The sequence below is a fragment of the Phyllobates terribilis genome, unplaced genomic scaffold (genome assembly GCF_046119375.1).
Source record: "Phyllobates terribilis strain yellow unplaced genomic scaffold, ASM4611937v1 Scaffold_13__5_contigs__length_258822181, whole genome shotgun sequence".
Taxonomy (NCBI): Eukaryota; Metazoa; Chordata; class Amphibia; order Anura; family Dendrobatidae; genus Phyllobates; species Phyllobates terribilis.
Window position 1 is genome coordinate 49317290 of NW_027362773.1, and position 7834 is coordinate 49325123.

The 7834-nt window shown below is 44.1% G+C and overlaps 1 non-coding gene across 1 annotated transcript; it reads right to left on the reverse strand.

Annotated features, from left to right (window-relative positions):
• Positions 1-242: 242 nt before the first annotated feature.
• Positions 243-314, reverse strand: TRNAQ-UUG (transfer RNA glutamine (anticodon UUG)). Its single transcript has one exon. It is a non-coding gene; the product is annotated as a tRNA-Gln (tRNA).
• Positions 315-7834: the final 7520 nt, after the last annotated feature.

Genomic DNA, 7834 nt, shown 5'->3' on the forward strand with positions numbered 1-7834 from the left:
TCATGTGATCATTAACACAAGTCATAGAGAATGGTTGCTTAGTGTCACATAAATAGAATGAGTTTTGTTTCCTGATGTCAATTTTAACTTTTGCTAATCCTATATAATAGATAACTTTGGCCATAGGATTCAAATTGATCATTAAATGGATCCTTGTAATATTCAAGTCTTTTTTGCTTTTTGGTATGTGGATTTTAACTTAAGTGGAAATAGTGAAACCTGTGTTTCATGAAGAATTATCCCGGTTCCACTGAGATTTGAACTCAGATCACTGGATTCAAAGTCCAGAGTGCTTACCATTACACCATGGAACCAGAGGGACAATGGACTTAGCTGGATGTTCTTGTGAAGAAAAGGGTGAAACGAGCATGTTAAATAATGAATGGTGGTGAAAACAGGTTCTAAAGCTGCAGTGCAAATCTACTATTAATACAAAATGGTAAATTAATATCTACTATCCTTTTATTTCACAAGTGTGCCTAGAATTCCACGATATCACAACAAGAAGAGTTTTAAATGTTGATAAAAACTGGCAAATAGAGTGTTGCATCTATTACTTGGAAAAAGGGTGAGAAAAAATAAATTGCAAAACTTATACTGTTAGAAAGCTGTTCATCCAGAAATTGCTAAAGATTATTCATTGTGTAGTAAAATCTTTCATCCGAGACATAATTCAAGTAGAGTTTGTAGAAATCAAAGCCCATGTCCCAGTCCATCAGCCACGATAGTGCTCTGTGGCCGCTGGACAAGAGCGGGAGAAGGTTTTCTTACTTGATGGCACCCGCGATGCTTCTATTGTTTAGCATCGGGACTCAGATGTTATGTCGCGCAGGGCAGGCGCGACATGAAATCCTTGAGAGTTTCACACACCTTTTCTTAAAGCACCATGATCAAGATCAGTGATTATCCCTCTGAAAGACATCTTAGAAAAGCAAAGCAAAATTCTAGGCCTCACTAAAATGATAAATAAAGATCTTATTTAAAGTCATCATTAGTGATGGGCGATGACTAGTGATGAGCGAGTATATTCGCATGTACTCGGTACTCGTCCGAGCATCTCTGTACTCAAATTGCTAGGAGCTCTCCGAGTACTTGCGACTTGCGAGATGCTTGAGCGAATGATCGTGTTTCTTCCCTGCTTGTTTGATGCTCTTTAGAGCGCCAATCAACATGCAGGGATTGCGTGCCACTTATTGTTATGTCGCAGCCATGGTGGCTGTGGCATTACAGTGATTGGCTGGCCGCACAGCATCATCAAGTCTATATCAGACCTGGCGCCGCAATCAGGCAGAGTAGGGAGAGGTGCTACTGCGTCAGGGAGAGATTTGCTCTTGTATTAGGTAGTGTAGGGAGAAAAATCGTACATTACCCATATACATCTTAACAAACAGTCCTTCTGAGGACTAATCCATCTGCAGAGATATCAGGCAGGCAGGGTATATAGGCAGGCAGTGTAAATAGCAGACTGCAGGGCATATAGCACAAGAGGCTCCATTTCAATTCTGCCTTCTGCTGCTGTTAGATATTTCTATACAAAAGCCCAGGTCTCAGGGGCCAGGAATACTTTTCTTTGGATCTTATTCCTCATTTGCTTAAAAAGCAATCCAGAGAACATCGTTTCTCTGTGCCATTTGCTTGTTGGCACTGCAGAATACAGCCAGGTACTTTCCATATTACAGCACTAGAAATCCAGCTATTTAAAACTGTGTGTTCTCCGTCACACGGATCACATTTACGATGTCAGAAAATACTGCCATTTCTGGCCTCCATTAAAAATTTCCTTTAGTGTGTCAGTGAAGCAATTCACACCAGTTTGCTGTTCAAACTACTCACCTACAGGGCAGGTGTGACCCGAGTCACTACAGAAATAACAGTCTCAGAAGAGGAGAGAAGAGACTAATATTACTGAAAGAAATATTATGTAAGTGCTACTTACTGGATAAATAAAGGGAGGTCAAACAATCCAAAGTCAAGTCCAGGAAAATGGCGCAGTACCAAGGGAGCAGACAAAAGAGTAGTCAGATAACAGGCAAATGGTGAAAATCCAGGTAAGGGAAAATAGTCAGGCTGCATCAGGCACAGCAAGATCAGTCCTACACAGGCAACAGCAAGTGTACAATTGACACTGGGTGAAGGAACTAGCATGCTTAAGTAGAAGACTAATCAAGGGAAGTGAACACAGATGATTGCAGAAACGACCAGCAAAACAAAAACAGACTGACAGCCTCGACGCAATAGTAACATAGCAGACAAGGAAAGTGTGGAGACCATGACACCAGGTATTTAAAACTCTGTTTTCTCCATCACAAGGATCACATATACGTTGTCAGAAAATACTGCCATTTCTGGCCTCCATTAAAAATTTATTTCTGTGTGTCAGTGAAGTAATTCACAACAGTTTTGCTGTTCAAACTAGTTACCTACAGGCCAGGTATTTAAAACTCTGTTTTCTCCATCAGACGGATCGCATATACGTAGTCAGAAAATACTGCCATTTCTGGCCTCCATTAAAAATTTCTTTCTGTTTGTCAGTGAAGCAAGTCACACCAGTTTGCTGTTCATACTAGCTACCTACAGGCCAGATATTTAAAACTCGGTTTTCTCCATCACATGGATCACATATAAGTTCGCTCCAAATTCATTCGGGCCTCTCGTTCGGTTCACTTGAAGCAGAGAAAGAGGAGATCGCATGCAGCGATGCCCAAATATTTGAGCAGCCACAGTCACACAAAGGTGACAGTGGGAAAGTGTCACAAGAGGTGGACGATGATGAGACACAATTGCCAGAAATTCAGGAGGAGGACCAGGATGCGGAAGTGGAAGACGAGGTGGTGGATGATATAGTGACTGACCCAACCTGGCAGGAGGACATGCAGAAAGAGGAGAGCAGCACACAGTGGGAGGGAGGCAGAGCACCCCAACAGGCAGGAAGAAGCAGTGTGGTGGCCGCAGACAGAAGGAAGGCATCCATTCCCCGTAGCACCAACATAAAGTAAGTTTCCAGCAGAACTATTAGGTCTTCCCGAATCTAGTTGTTTTTTAAAGACTCTGCCGATAACCCCAAAAAGGCCATTTGCACCACCTGCCAGGCCAGGGTCATCAGGGGTGGCAAAACGACCAGCCTGACCACCATCAGCATGATCAGGCACATGGCAGCAAAGCGCCCGACTTTGTGGGCCGAACCCCAGGGTCCAGGAACAATGTCTGCTGGTGGCACCATTGCTTCTTCCGCTGTCTTGCATGCAAGCCAATCCCCTGTCCATGGTGCATGTGAAGATGCCTCCTGCCCTGCACCTGTCATTGCACACACTCAAGTAGCAGCATCAGGAATCACGTCCACGTCCTTGTCCCAGCTCAGCGTTCAGTTGTCCATACCCCAGTCCTTGGAGCACAAGCGCAAATACGCAGCCAACGCCCCACAGGCCACACTACTAAGTTCTCACATTTCATGACTGCTTGTGCTCGAATTGTTGACTTTTAGGCTCGTGGAGACGGAAGCATTCCACAACCTGATGGCGGCAGCCGTCCCATGGTACTCGGTCCCCAGCCGTCAATATTACTCCCAGTGTGCGGTCCCTGCATTACACAAGCATGTGTCAAAACATTAGCCGTGCCCTCAACAACGCAGTTCCCGGGAAAGTCCACCTAACCACACAAACATGGACAAGTGCTCGTGGCCCGGGACGGTACATCACGCTGATGTCACACTGGGTTAACATAGTGGAAGCCGGGACCCAATCGGACCTTGGGACGGAACACGTCCTCCCGACGCCAAGAATTGCGGGCCCTAGGTCAATCAGGGTTGTCCCCACGGTCTACAGCTCCTGCACCTCATCCTCCTCAGCCCCCTCCTCCTCTTCAGCCTCCGAAATGACCACATCAGTCACAAGCTGGAAGCACTGCAGCACTGCCTCTGCCAAGCGGGAACAGGCTGTGCTGAAGCTAATATGCTTAGGTGACAAACCACACAATGCTGAAGAGTTGTGGACAGCTCTGAAAGAGCAGGCAGATCTGTGGTTCACACAACTGAACCTACAGCCAGGCATGGTCGTGTGTGACAATGGCCGGAACCTGGTGGCGGCTCTGAGGCGAGGCGAGTTCACACACGTACTATGCCTAGACCATGTGTTAACCTCGTGGTTCAGCAGTTTCTCAGATCCTACCGGGAGCTGCCGGATCTGCTTTTTAAAGTACGCTGCCTGTGAGCCCATTTCAGAAAGTCACCTACAGCTTTGGCCGCCCTTGCCGTGTTTCAACAGTGTTTGTGTTAGAACTCTCCTGTTAGGTTTTTTTTAGTTTGCTGGTCACATGACCATTTTTGCCTATTTAATCCAGCTCCGCCCTCCTGGTCTTGCTGGACTTCATTGTATTTACTACTCTTGAGCTAGCTTGGTGCTCTGTTGCCGTTCTCTGTTAGTTTTGCTAGGTCTTCTGACCTCTATGCTTTTTGTTGTGTGTTTGTCTTTGACTGCTACTATTTCTGCTAGGAGGTGTCCAAACTTATCCCAGTCTGTAATTCTTGTAGGGATCCCTCCCTCACATCTATAGGTCTTCGTTCAGACTAGCTGAGGACTTTAGCGGGTCTGATCGCAGGATCAGGTTCCCCGTTACATCGTAGGGATCTAGTTTAGTTCTATTATAGGGACAGTTCTCCTGTCTTTCCTTAGTCCCTGTAGCAGATCATAACAGTAAGTCCAGCCCTAAAAGAAAAAAAAAAAATTTTCTCTAAGAAAAGACCTCCAGTTTTCCATCATGGTCTCGGTTCAAGATTTGGCTCAACGCTTGCAGGGACTCTCTCTGGAGGTGGCCAAGCTCCAACAACACGTGAGTAGCTGTTCTGGAGCACATTTTGTGGAACCAAAGGTACGTCTGCCTGATTTATTTTTTGGCGAACAACAAGATTTTTTTTCTTTTAAAAATGCTTGTTTATTGTATTTTCGTTTGAGACCCGGATCCTCTGGTGATGAATCACAGCGCATAGGGTTCATAATGTCAGTTTTGCGCAAAGATCCTCAGGGATGGGCTTTCTCTCTCCAACCTAGTGATCCGTGCTTTAGATCAGTGGATAGTTTTTTTTCTGCTTTGGGTTTGTTGTACGATGATCCTGATCGTGTCTCATCTGCTGAGTCTGAATTGAGACGTTTGAGGCAGGGATCAGGTAATGTGGAAAAATATTGTTCTCACTTCCGTCGGTGGTCTGCCCAGGTGGGGTGGAACGATTCAGCTTTGAAAAGCTTGTTTCTTGCAGGGCTAGGTGAAAGGGTTAAGGATTTACTGATTGCTTATCCCACACCTGGAAACTTGCAGGAGGCAATGCAATTAGCTATACGGGTGGACAGGAGACTGCGTGCAAGGGTTAATGAGAGCAAATCCTCTGCTATCTCAGCTCCGAGTCTTGAGAGGGTCTGTGCTGACAATGGAGAGCCGATGGAGATTGGGGCTATGGCACCCCGCTCTCAGGAAAAAGATCGCAGGCTTTCTGAAGGCTTGTGCTTCTATTGCAGAAATTCTGGTCATTTTATTAAGAACTGTGTGCTTCGTTTGAAGAAAGAAAAAAAAATGGTCAGTTATGCCCGTATTGCCTGTTTAAATTCTAAGGGAGTATTCCTATCTGCCACTACTGCTGCTCAGGATGAATTAATTGAATTTCGGGTATTTGTGGATTGTGGTTCTACTCTGAATGTGATTGATGGGGGATTCTTGGAAAAACTTAGATTAGAACCTAAAACTTTGTCATCCCCTATTGCTGTGGTTTCTGTTGATGGCTCTCCCTTGAAGAGTGTTACTCATAAGGTCTGTGAATTTCCCCTCACTATTAACACTAGGACTACTGGACTCGTGACCCCGCCTAGAACTACTGAAAGGAGTCATTTTGACTCCTTGCTTGTTTTCGTTTATTTTTAGAGTTTCATTTGTGGTTATTTATTAATAATTATATTTTTTGTAATGTATTATTATTGTGAGATCCAACAGTAATGCTTTTGATTGTTTTTTTTCTGCTTTTCTGATTTTTCTACAGAAAATAACAATAATTATAATAGACGTTTTTCAAACATTTTTTTTTATTCAAGTGCACACATATAAACAACAACTGAAGAACAAAAAGCAGAGAAAATGTAGGTGGAGGAGCATAAAAATGAAAATATGGCGCAGAATTCACCTTCTAAACATTTGGTGTTTCGCATTTTAGGCATTGCCTTTGATTTATGGCAGTACATTGCCCACACAAAGACTTACCACAAGTCTTACAATTTCCGACAGATCTATTTTTCTTGCACTTTTCTTTGATCTGGCAAAATTTTGTTTGAACCATCACTTCTGAGCATGTAGAAACTTGGGACGTGGAACCCTTTTCCCTATCTGTGACATAAGGACCACTCAACTCTCTCACAAGCGTTTGCAAAAATGCCTTGCGTGACATTTTTTGGTGGGTAATCTCCTTGAATATTATCCATGCATTTATACCCGCAAAGTCTAAGGCTGTGTGCCCACGTAGCATTTTTCAAGCGTATATGCTGCGGAATTTCCGCAGCGTAAACGCTTGAAAAACGCATGTATATCCGCACCCCATGGTCCCCAATGGCATTCCGCAATGTCAATGCCCATGCTGCGGATTTTTCCGCAGCGTATATGCTACGGTCAAAAATCCGCAGCATGTTCATTAATTTTGCGGAAGCGCAGCGGAATCAATGTGCGGATGGTACCCAAGTCTGGATGAGAGGAGACTCTCATCCAGACCTGGGTACCAAAGAACCTGTAAAAAAAAGAATAAAATAAAGTTTATACTTATCTTCTGATGTTTTCCCTCCGTCGCGCTGTTGTCTGAAGGACCTGCCACGTCATTGAGTCATGTGACCCACCACATGACACAATGACGTCACCGCAGGTCCTGCACACAACAGCGTGAGCCGCTCAAGACTCCGGACGGGGCAGAGGATGCATCAGAAGGTGAGTATAAAGTTTATTTTTTTATTTTTTACCATTCTGAACAAGTTGTCAAGCACTTTTCCAAGTGATGCTTGGAGAAGTGCTTGATAACCCGCATGCGGAAATGCATGCAAAGACGCCTCACAAACGCTTCTACCTGGCGGGAAAACCGCATGTAATATCCGCATGCGATTTTCCCGCCAGGGAGAAGCGTAAAAAATATGCTTCAGGTCCGCAACGTGGGCACATAGCCTAAGGCATTTTCAAATGCATGAACAGGCCATCTCCTTGTGCATGTTCGTGTGGTATATTTTTGTGCCATCTGATCCACTACATCTACTCCATATTTTGTTTCATTGTAAAACTTTACCGTTTCTGGATTTTTTTTTAGTGGAATCAGACGCAACAACAACATCTGGATGGACGGAACTCAAAATGACAACATTTTTGTTGGGCTTTCCTTGATATACTGTAAGTGTAAAATTGTCTTCATTTCTAAACACTTTAGTGTTGTACAATTCCTCTTTCATGGATTTTATTTCTTTAGGCACTTCTCGCCTTATCTTGTTCAGTGTTCCCACGATGGTTGTTCCTTTGCTTTTTAGCTGTTTAGCTAATTTTACTGAAGTAAAATAATTATCGGTTGTAACATTGCGACCTTTTTTCAAAAACGGGTCCAATAACTTCATTACCACATGGTCAGCTAAACGGTCCTCAGCACGGCGTGTGTCATCTTTGCCTAGATAAGGGAAGCCATTTGCCAGATATTTGCTCCTCTTATCAACAGCTAGCCAATATTTGTGGCCATATTTATCTGGTTTGGAAGGCATGTACTGCGTGAATGGACACCTAGTTTTGCTTGGGAAAAGTTGCTCATCCACCATTATGTATGGGCCAGGTTTGTAAC